Source organism: Peromyscus maniculatus, chromosome 5 (assembly GCF_049852395.1).
Source record: "Peromyscus maniculatus bairdii isolate BWxNUB_F1_BW_parent chromosome 5, HU_Pman_BW_mat_3.1, whole genome shotgun sequence".
Lineage (NCBI taxonomy): Eukaryota > Metazoa > Chordata > Mammalia > Rodentia > Cricetidae > Peromyscus > Peromyscus maniculatus.
The window spans coordinates 107243232-107254988 of record NC_134856.1 but is presented as its reverse complement, the minus strand read 5'-3'; the positions used below and the strand labels follow the sequence as shown (position 1 = coordinate 107254988).

Below are 11757 nucleotides of genomic sequence, written 5' to 3'. Positions count from 1 at the left end.
CCCACAGCTCTTCTGTGTACAGGTAAGGCCCGGCCAGACCTAGAAAACCCAGCTTTACTCATCTCTGTAAATGAGTGATTATAATGATTTGCTTCCAGGAGAGCACAGTGGCTCACCTCTGTAATCTCTCTACCCAGGAACCTAGCTAGCCTGAGTGGACCATCAGGAATTTGAAGTGAACTGGGCTACAAAGTGAGACCTTATCTCAAAAACCAAAAACAAAACGAAAGCTCTACCTTCTAAGTGTCCATATGGATCTTTAATTACACAGCATGACTAAAACACCTGAACTGCATTAAATATCCAATCCAATCATGGTGACTATGCTATTACTGGGTGCCGAGTGAAAGCACTACCATCCCTGAAGTCTGTGGGAGTGAGTCTGCTGCCCAGTGCTAGGCCAGTATCTGACATAGGAGAACAAGGTCATGAACGTTCCTTCCTGTTCCTCCTTCTTCGCAGTCACCCCATCTTTGAGGCCTGGGTCAGATTCCTCTTCTCTATTCCAAAGTCATTGCTGCCAGCATCTGCGTCTTAGAGTGCACAGTGTTCACGCAGCAGCGGCAGCAGTGGGTTCAAACTCACCTGACCGCACTCCTTCCTTTACGGCCTCAACCTGCTTTCCCTCATCTGGTACTTCTGTTTCTATCTTTTCTGTCAAAATAGACATTGTTGTCCTCTAGTCTTTTTTCTGTCCTTCAAGGAACTTTGTGTGGGATGTAATATTTGGCAAATATTCAGAAACTAAATAAGTCCTCTGCTAAAGTGTGAGAAGCGCTACTCAGATTTGGGTCCAGTGTGAAATGAGACAGAACCAGACCTTGAGTCAAGATTCTTAATGTGCTTACAAGAACTAGAGGTGCTTTTCCTTTGGATGTAGGTAAATATACTGTGAGCAGAAAGAGGGCAGAATCATATGAGAAAAGCTGCAGTATTTAGAGATGTGGACCCTAGTTCCAGGTCAGCTCCTCTAGTCGTTGAGACCTCCTGTGGCCAAGGCAGCTTTAGAGCTTCAGAGGCTGGAGAAGGTGAGCACTGTGTACTGATCTACAAGCTAGATTTCACCCTTGCAGTCTGCATTTGTGACTCTATTCTTTTTAAAGACAACTGTGCCAAGTTACAGTCATTGAAATCTCCCCCTGGACACCATTATTCTCCTGAGCATGGATGATCAAATTATGCAGGGAAAGAAGGCAAATCTGGTTCAAGCAGGAAAAAGAAACAAAGAGTTTGCAACCACAGCCGCATTAGTGGGTCTCTACTGCCCTCCTCAGAGGGAATGGTGGCAGTGGGGCTCAAGGCAGAACAGAGTGGGAGGAGGAAAAGGTCTCTCCTGCAGCCACCCTGCCAGAGGCAGACTACCAGGGAAGCAACTTTTGTGAAGATTGAATTACATGTTTCCAAGCTTGAAATATGCTTGTGTAAGTTAAGAGTGTCAATTTGAAAACTAATCAAATAACTCCCTTAATCACTCAAACCACTATTACCAGAGAAACTGTTATGCCTTGCCCCCCAAAGGCAGTCTACTTAGGTCCACGATGAAAGCTTGTTACTCCCCTCCAGGTGAGCTACCCATTCCTCTACCTGGCCAGCCTTCCAGTAAGTGCTTACTTTGTTTTCTGTTTTGTTTTGTTTTGTTTTGTTTTGTTTTTTAAACCACTCTGCATTTTCTTTCTCTTGCTTTATGAGTTGTTAAAGGGCCTGCAAGGGGGATGCTGTGGAGCACTGTCCCCAGTTTCTTGGAAATGTCCCTCTCCACAGCACCAGGGCCCTTTCCTCCAGGGCCTCTTTTCCCTTTAAGCTTTTACCTCTTGTCTTACCTCCTGGTACAAAGATCAATCATTTATAAAATCCCACCTCAAAATTACTCCTTGGTGAGACATCTCCTACCCTTCCGGTCAAAACCCATCCATAGTGATATCACATAGGCCGTCACCTATGCAAGGTTCAATACAAATATCTACTTCCCTCCTGGTGCCCTCTGCAAACCAGGCAAAAATGAGAGTAAGGAACAGAAAAGTAAAATGCTCAAGGGAGAGAAGAACTGAGACAGCCTCCTAAAGTTTCTGTCATGATTAAAAATAAGAAAGAGTTCTGGCTGAGTTCAGTGGGAAAAAAAGGAACAAGAAACATATTTTCAAAGGAATTTTTTTTACAAAAGGAAAAAAGTAGACAGAAAGAAATTAAAGAAAACTATCTCAAGTAGCATGAGAAGACAGGAAAAATCTTAATGTATCATATAACAAGCTGTTTAATTTTTTAATTGTATTGGGAAATAAAAATTATACCAAAATAATATAAAACACAAATCCTAGCAAAATAATTTGTCTAACATTTTAATTGTATCAATAAATAGCTAGACAAACATACTTTTAGAGATGTGATAATTAGCCAAACTGAAAATGACTGCCTTTGAGAAGACAAATACTAATCCTGTTCTTGCATGTGCCTTGATACAAGACTGTTTAAAGCTCCAGGATATTTAAAAAAAGAGAAAATGGAAATAAAATAGAGCCAAGTATGATAACATGACTTAGAGCCAAGTATGGTAACATGACTAAACACAGCACTCAGTAGGCTGAGGTAGGGGGATCTTGAGTTGGAAATTACTTAGTACAATCCTGTCTAAAAAGATTTTAAAAAAAAAATGAGAGAAGAGGATAAAAGAAGAAATGGGAGAAGAGAGGAGGGGAGATGAGGGAAAGAGAGGAGGGATTATCATCAACAAACATCTGCATTTTAAAGACTGGACTTGAAGTGCTTTTTTTTAATTTTTTTTTTATTCTCTGAACTCCACTCTGTTGCAGAAATCCTGAACTATATAGGTGTATGTATTCCTGTGCAAGAAGGGATTGTTTCTTTATCCACATTTTGATAAACAATGGGTTGAATAAAATCAAACTTAGCTTCCAGCCCGCAGGCCAATGAAGTTGAAGAGATTAAGGTTGTAAACCTCTACTGTCACCAGCGTGGGTGTGCCAAGCAGCCTGTTAGACAGCATGGAATGAATACAAAAACTATATTTTGTTGAAACTCAGAACAGAACGAAAATAAGGGAAGTGCTATATAATTAATTCACTCTTAACATTGCCCTGCCCCAGGAGTCTTGGCCCCAGAAGCCCTTGGATAATGCTCATTGGGACAGAGTTTTCATGGTTGTAGGCCTTGTTTGCTGTCACTCCCTGTTTAGAATTCACTAACTTAGCTAAAGTGCTAATGGTGGAGAATGGGAAGCAGGGTAGAGGAAAGAAATTAAAATCCTGAAAAGAAAAACTCTGGTCATGTTCTAGAGGTGATATCCCTGGTATTTGAATGCTCCAAAAGATAGCTTTTCAGCACGTATTAAGGTCTACTTCTTTCTGGTTGTATTTGTTATGTGTCTATGTATAATTTGGCTTGAATTTATGCATGTCACATGCACTCAGGAGCCCTCAGAGGCCAAAAGACATCATAGATTCCCTCAGAACTCACTGGTGTTATAGGAAGTTGTGAGCTGCCACATGGGTGCTGGGAACTGAATCCTGGTCCTCTGCAAGAGCTGTAAGCACTGAGCCAGCTCTCTAGCCCTATTCCAGTGGTTGAATTTTGCTCAATTATGCTTAGAACTTCTGGCACTTGAGCAGAGCCCACATCTACCTTAGCTAAGGATGTAACTGGTCCTGGGAGACACACTGTCTCAAGGCAGCACACTGACTCCCAGACTACTAAGAAAGCAGGTTTTGATCCTTGTATACACATTTTCCAGACATAGTGGGATGTGGACATAGAAATTTCTTTCTTAGTCCATGAGTAATTACATGTCTTTTAAAGACAAGCTGTCTCTAAGTGTTCTCTAATAAAATCTGTAGCTTCCAGCACTAAACCATTTGCTCAGAACTGATACGTAAATCCAGGCTAAAGCAAACCCCAGACTGAAATGGGAGGATTTATGTGCTGTTACAGAATGTTTTCTAGTCACCAAATAATGACTTCACAGGCAAATAAATATTTGAGTAACTGCTCAGTTGCTTTATCAATCAAACTAATGAAAACAAAAAGTTTAAGCTGGAATAATTTTACCTATGAACATGGCAAATATGTGAAAAGCAGTAAGACTTGAGTATCAATTCCATGCACAAAACATTATAAAAAAGAAATCTGGTTAATAGCAAAAATTTAGAAACAACCTGAACACCTGTCATTAATCAATAAGTGGTTAATTATCCAGTCATTGGAATCATGTTTTCAAAGACTGTACAAGGACATGGAGAAATGATTATCATAAAACAACTTACAAGGCAAGATCTAAAAATGTTAATTCCATAAAATATACATAAGTATTGTCCATAATATATCACTATGGTACATTTCTGGGTAGCAAGATTATCATCATATTATATATTTGAATGCCTTATACTTTTCACATATTGCACCATGAAAATGTGTCATTTTTTAATTAAAAAAATAAATGGAATAATGTTACCCACTCAGTAGCACTCACAATCTCAAGGACAGTCCTTACTAAGTAAGAAGAAACAGATGCAAAAAGCAATTGCCTCAATTCCAGAGAGGCTTAGAAGTCTGATTGAATTAGGAGTGAAAAAAATCATTACTTTCCCCCCTTCTGAGATGGTTTTTATATATTGTCAGAATTGGGGGTGGACTAAAATATACTATGTGGAGTGCTAAATCAACACGAAATAGATGCACTTTTAAAATGTGTGCTTTGAAATGATTATAGTGAACTCATTCTCAGCACATTAGGTTGCAGTAATAAAATGGCACCCTCTTCTCTCTGTACCCCCTGGCTCCCCTGCCCTGTTCTCATACTCCTGAACAGGAAAATAAATCAAATTACACCAACAAAAGGCACAGTATTCTCCAAGGACAGGTCTTGTGTCTCTCTTTTTATTCTGTTTTGTGCCTGAAGAAAACACATGGGCTTTTTCTCAGTGAATCTGTCTAAATATAAAGCATGGAAACACCATGCAGACTCCACTTCCCCAGATCACGTGCAAGTCCCATTAATGTCAGTAAGAGCTGCACGGGGGGACGAGGGAAAACCACCCCCTGTTATGTTTTATTGCGTTTCTATTTTATGAACTGGTCTCTTGGATGATAAATCAGTGCTACTGCAAAACTATAATTCTTTGTGGGAAACTTCCATGAAATCCCTCTGATTTGTGCTATTCCAGCACAGTAAGAAAAAAGAAAGGAAAAGAAAAATCCAAAAGATGAAGTATAAGTCTGCTGTTTTCCCCTGTGCTAGCTAACCAGGACAGCATTGATGACACCCCAATACGGTGCCAGCTTCCTCATCCCTAAGAAGGGACAACTGTAGTTTGCCAAAAAAAAAAAATATACTTGAGAAAATTACTATATTTACAAATATCCCCTTGGCAGCTGACTATTAGATAGCCCGAGTCAAACCATGCTCATCAACCCAACCTCAGGACCCACAGCTTCTGAGTCAGCGCTTACAGAAGTCCTGCAGCCTAGGGTGGCCCAGCGTCTTCCGGGCCACAGGGGAACGCTGCTGTTTTTCTTTCCTCAAGACGACATCTATAACGATTCAGACCTAGAATCCCTCAGGCTTTACCTTGCCCACATTCTTCATCCCATACCATGAATAATCCTTTATGCTCCATGCCCCCTCTCACCTTAATAGTTCAAGTGATTCTCTAAGTATTTTCTTTCTGTTCTTTTCATCCTGGACGTTTGTTTGTTTGTTTGTTTTTTTTCACAAACATTTTTCTCTTCTACCTGAATAATCTATAATTTGTAACATAATCTCTACCGGTTCTTTCACTACTTTCTGGTCTCTCTCTTTCTACCTTCTCCATTTTCCCCTCCTCCCTCCTTTCTTTCATTTTCCCTTCACCTCTCATTCTCATTTTTCCTTTCCTTTTTAGATGTCTTAGGCTTTGTTTTGTTGTTGTTTATTTTTGAAATAATTTAATTATAACCTCTCCCTCCCTTTTTTCCCTCTAAACCCTCCCATGTAACCCTTCCTTGCCCTCCTTCAAATTGATGGCCTCATTTTTCACTAATCATCATTGCAAGCCCATATGTATTTTCACATACATATATTCCCACATATAACCTGCTGAGTGCATATAATGTCACTTACATGCATGTGTAGTGGGTAGCCATTTAAATAACTTAGAATTCTGTTGATGTGAGACACAATTGCTCCTGGCAGCACCAATTTGATCCCAAGTGAACGTTGGGCTTCTAAGACACTTCCATTTAGAAATTGTCTTCTTGGCACAAAAAGGCCTATTGGACAAAAAATCTGTCCTTGCCTCAACTGCTGACAATATGAGTGCTATCCTTCTGAACAATAAGAGCACAAGTAAAAGTGACTTCCAAACTCTGCCAAGACAGGGTAAGATGGTCTTTCAGAATTCCAGCTTCTGAAAATGGTCTGTCAGATACTCTAGGCCTATAGCCAATTTAAATGCACCAACAATGCTGAAAAACATTAGGTGACTGTCCAGGCTGCCAGCTATTTCTGTCTACTCTTACAAGATTCCCAAAAGTTGCTTGCATCTATCTTCCATTTCTCAGGTACCATTATATTCCTTCTCAGATCTTTGATGGGATTAAAGACTAGTAGTTATAGTTACAACTTAGTAAATATATAATATCTTAGATAAAACATATTAAGTATCAGATTTGGGTTCTTTAGTATAGGACACTTTTTGAAATGATCTTTATAACATGTCATTTACCTATGCTCTAGACTTCTCTGGATTTTAGTATGTGTTCCTTGCTTGATATTGTTCGCATTGGTTGTAGTTCCATCTTATCTAGGTCATTATCCCTCATTACTCCTTGACAATATTTGATAACCATTCCTTTGTATATAGTCTTGTATTAGGTTAGAACCTTCTTATTTAGACAAAAGGGAGAGATGTAGTGGGTAGCCATTCCAGCTTTGGTCTGGAAGTTCCAACCCCCATTGAGGCTTCAGTAACTGTCATACCTACAAGATGGAGTCAAGAGAGGACCCTGAAGACCAAAGATCCAGATGCGCCGGCTCTCTTGGTTCCTGGACACTGGACACTGGAGGCAGACCGAGCAGAGTTCTCCAGAGAACACCGCAGGACTGTGCTACACCTTTCCCAGACCCTGTTACCTACCCCTTCATTTGTGAGTTACCCCAAAAAATAAACCTCCCTTTTAACTACGTGCTGTTGCCTTAATAATTTCACCAATATGTATGCTGACCATTTGACACTGGACAACCAATTGCCATGCTCTTCCCTCAGGGTATGACACCAGGTTGGCACGACTAGAGTATGCCTGGCATAGAAAAGAATACTGCATTAGAGCAAAGGATATAACTAAGTGTGTAGAATTGCTGCTGAATATGCAAAAAGAAAAACCAGGTTTCATCCTGAAATTGTGTAAATCAGGTTTGTTGGCACATATCTGTAAGTCTAGCCATATGAAAACAGAGGCAAGAGAATCAGAAGTTCAAGGTCACCTCAAGATACAGCACCATCAGCCTGAGACACATGAGACCTTGTTTCACAAAAGAAAAGAAAACTACCATCCTGTTTTCTGGAGTCTTTGTGCCAAGTTGCAGTTCCTTCCACTGTTGATAAGGTTCCTGTTCATCCATATCATTATCAGCATTAGATGTTGCCAGTTTTTAGGATTCTGGCCATCCTAATGAGTGTGCAATGACACCTCCTCGTTTCGGTATGGAATTCCCTAGGAGCACATGGCATTCAGCATTTTTCATGTGTTTATTTGCTACATGTATATCTTCTTTGGGGGAAATATGTACTTAGGACTTTTGTTCATTTTAAAATCAGTTTATTCATTCTCTTCCTTGAGTTTTAACAGTTGTTCATATATTTGAATAAAAGTCTTTTTATCAAATATGTCTTCTACAAACATGTTCTCATCTTCTCATTCTCTTGGTTTTGTCTTTAGTGTGGCAACATTTTTAATTTTAGAAAATCCAGTTACAAATTCTTTCATCAGTTATATCTTTGGTGTTTTGCCATGTTCAGGTATATCTAGTATATCTTCTAGGTTATATCGGAGGAGTTGCTTAACTTTGTATCTTGCTTATATTTAGGTCTACAGTATATTTCTGCTGACTTTTTAAAACTTTTTAAAATGTCTCTTCAATTCTCTTCAATATTGAGATTTTTGCAAATAAAAGCTCACTCATCCTGGTGCTATGTGCTGAAAATCAATATATATGTTTTCTCATTAAATTGACTTTGCCCCTTTGTCAACAGTCAGTAAAGTTTATTTCTATGTGGGCTGATTTCTAGACTCAATTCCGGTTATGTATTTGTCTGTTCTTTCATTGGTGACAAACATTTGATTACCATAACTCTATAAAACCCTCCAGGATAGGTAACCCTGGTCCTCTAACTGTATTTCTTACCTTTGGCTGCTCCACTTCAGCTTTACAAGGAATGTATCTGTTCCACTTTCAGGTGCTCGTGTTGACTCTATAGATGAAATTAAGAATGGACATCTTGAAAATATGGAGACTTCCTGTCTCTCCATTTACTTACTTATTCATAGACACATTGTTTAGGGTCTTATTATTTCTAATAACTGTTTAGTAGGTCCATGAGGCTCTTAATCAATTGTCAACATAGATAATAATGTCAGTTGTGAACAAGGGAAAGTTTTCATCTGTATATATTTCTTTTTTTTTCTACCTTATAGCACTTGCTATGACTTCCAGGGTGATGCTGAAACCAATAATGAAAGGGGCATCCTTGCAGAGAGTGTGTGAAAATCCAATAACAGATTTAAGGAGTATTCATAGAGTTACTCTAACCATCATTAAAAATAAAACTGTAAGATACAAAATATGCCTCGCCTGGAATTTGACATACTTTTGCTCCAATGGTCAATTCAAGAATTTCCTGCAAAACTTTGAAAGGTTTTGCACCCTTGCTTTCTATCTCATCACAACTAGCTGAACTTCAGTTGCTGGGGTAGCCCCTTCTAGTGACAGTGATTCGCATGTGCTAACAGTAATGGACACTCTCAACCTTGCCAAAGCTCAGTTTCTTCATGTATAAAACTGTGAGTATAGTTACCATGTTGGGTATTGTGTTGGCTACAGTTTTGTCAATGTGGCATAAGCTAAAGTCATCTAAGACAAGAGAACTTGAGCTAGACAATGCCCCCATCCGATTGACCTATAGGCAAGTCTGTGGAGTATTTTCAGGATTGATGATTCATGTGGAAGGGCCCTGCCATTGTGGGCAGTGCCTCCCTGAAGCAGGTGGTCCTGAAGTGAAGAAGAAAAAAAAAGGAAGCCAACTGAGCAATCCAGGAGGAGTAAGCCAGTTGGTTTCTGCTTTAGTTTCTGCCTCCGAGTTCCCGCCTTGAGCGCCTGCCCTCGCTTCCCTTCATGTGGAAAGGTGATCAGGACAAGTAGTCATGGTTTTTTAATCATAGGAATAGAAAGCTAACTAGAATGCATGTATTGTGATTCAACTGTGAACTTTGTGTATTGGAATGTTCAGTTCTCAGCTGGTGGCTTTGCTTTGGGTGGTTACAGAATCTTAAGAACTGGGGATCCTGATGGAGGATGTGGATCACTAAGAGGCAGGCATCTATGGCTACAACTGAGCCCCACTTCTAGCTCAGTTTGTACATCTCTGCCTACTGGCCCACACAGATGTGACTAAGCCACCTCATGCCTCTGCTGCCACAGCCAAAATTTGCTCTTGCCACCACGACTCTCTGCCATGATGGACTGTAGGTTCAAACTATAAGCCATAACAAACCCTTCCGTTCTTAAGGTGTTTCTTGTCAGGTAGCTCATCACAGAAATGAGGAAAATAAACTAACAAAGGGTATTTGTGTAAATTAAATGAGAAGGATTAGGTAGAGTATCTGACATAATTCCTAGAATCTGTCATTCAGTGTAACTTCCTTCTTTCTTGTCTGGCAAATGCTGTGTTTCAGGTTCTGGGGTATTGATCTATTCAATACTTACCCCTGCATGACTGCACTATCATCAATCTCTTCTGCATGAATGGAGATCAGTTTCAATGAAAAAAATCACAACACTATCTAAAGGGGAACTGTGTAAGAGGGGACAACACAGTTGACAGTGGCACATACACTGTGAAAAATGATGATATTTTGAGCAAGGACATAGTATACATTTATAATGGTTCCATAGGATATGTCAACCTAGTAATCTCATCATTTTACTCTGTGTGAGCACACCTTCGATGTGCATATCACAGAATAGTCTAATGACACATTTCTGAGAATGTACACTCATTAAATAATTAGCAGGACATATATAAATTGAATCAAATAGGGAAAACATTGAGTTAATGCACAGAAAAACATGAGATGTATCCCCATCTCTCCTACTTACTAGCTTCTATGCTTAGACATGTAATTTAATACTATTAAGCATCATTAAAATTAAATGACTTTTGAGAGTCTTTTAAATATAATATGCATTATTCTGATCTTTATATAGAAATGCATTCCAAATATACAATGTGCTCTGAGTAATTTTCTTACTATGTTAAGATTTAAACATAAAAATGTAATATACATCTCAAAATGTCTACTAATATTTTTCTATTAAAGATGCTCTTAGATTGTTGAAACTAGGAGAATAAAGCATTAATGTCTTGAAAGCTATTAGGAACCTTTTCTTTTAGAGAAGAAAAAATTCTTAAAAGCCCCTTGAGAAAATTGAAACTTCAATTGGTGTACTCAAAACATATATTTCTGGGAAAAATACCTAGTGAAAGGAACACTGAATTCCGAGGTGAATAAGAAAGGACATTATGTAAATGTCCAGAGGGATAAATGAGATCATGGAAAGCTACTACATTTGTATAACAATCTATAGGTAAATTGCTAAACATTTGCATACTAAAATTGTTTAGCATATTAAGAAGGAAATTATTTAAGTTATTATACTTCTTTCATTTTATATAGGGAATAATTAGGTTTTTATAAAATGTCAGTTACCTTTAAATTACAGTATGTCCACTTTTATATAACACCTCTATGCAAAGATTTATTTTTACATTTTGAAAAGTTCTTTAGATACATAGTATTCAACCTTTTGTTTTTTGTTGTTGGTTTGGGGTTTTTTTTTTTGGTTTTGGTTTTGGGTGTTGTTGTTGTTGCTGTTGTTGTTGTTGTTGGTTTTTCAAGACAGGGTTTTTCTGTGTAACAGTCCTGGCTGTAGACCAGGCTGACCTCGAACTTACTGAGGTCCACCTGCCTCTGCCTCCCAAGTACTAGGATTAAAGGCATGTGCCACTCTGCCAGGTCTAGTATTCCACCTTATTAACACCTGTTTGTTCAACACAACAGAGAGTTCTAAAGTCATTTCTCTTCTCCATATTACTGTAAATTATGTAGATAAAATAAAAACCACTGAGGGTAAAAATGTATCCATCAACTCAATCCCTGATGTCAGCTTCTCTGGCTCACTTAGAAAAGTATTTCCAGTGTGAACTATATTAATTGCTTTCAGCCCACTGATGCCTGTCTGCCCGAGTCTGTCTCAAGATGTTTCTTTGCACCACATCCTGTGTCCCCTTCAGGTGAGAATATTAAACATACCAGCTACATAATCTAACACAGACAGTCCTTTCCATTAACCAGTTTTTTATACATAAAGGACTGACTGAAACCTGCTCATTTATTAAGTCACTGCTTACAGGTACTGAAATACATTAAGACAAATTATCTCACAAACACGTAAGAAGAATGACATTCCTACGATGCCATCCCCAACTGCAC

General features: G+C 38.8%; 1 long non-coding RNA gene across 1 annotated transcript; it reads right to left on the bottom strand.

The window, feature by feature from the left end:
• Positions 1-7784: 7784 nt before the first annotated feature.
• On the bottom strand, positions 7785-9409 carry LOC121829787 (uncharacterized). Its single transcript, XR_006072858.2, has 3 exons — positions 9063-9409; positions 8393-8459; positions 7785-8184 (listed from the first exon to the last, which is right to left on the bottom strand). It is a non-coding gene; the product is annotated as an uncharacterized LOC121829787 (long non-coding RNA).
• Positions 9410-11757: the final 2348 nt, after the last annotated feature.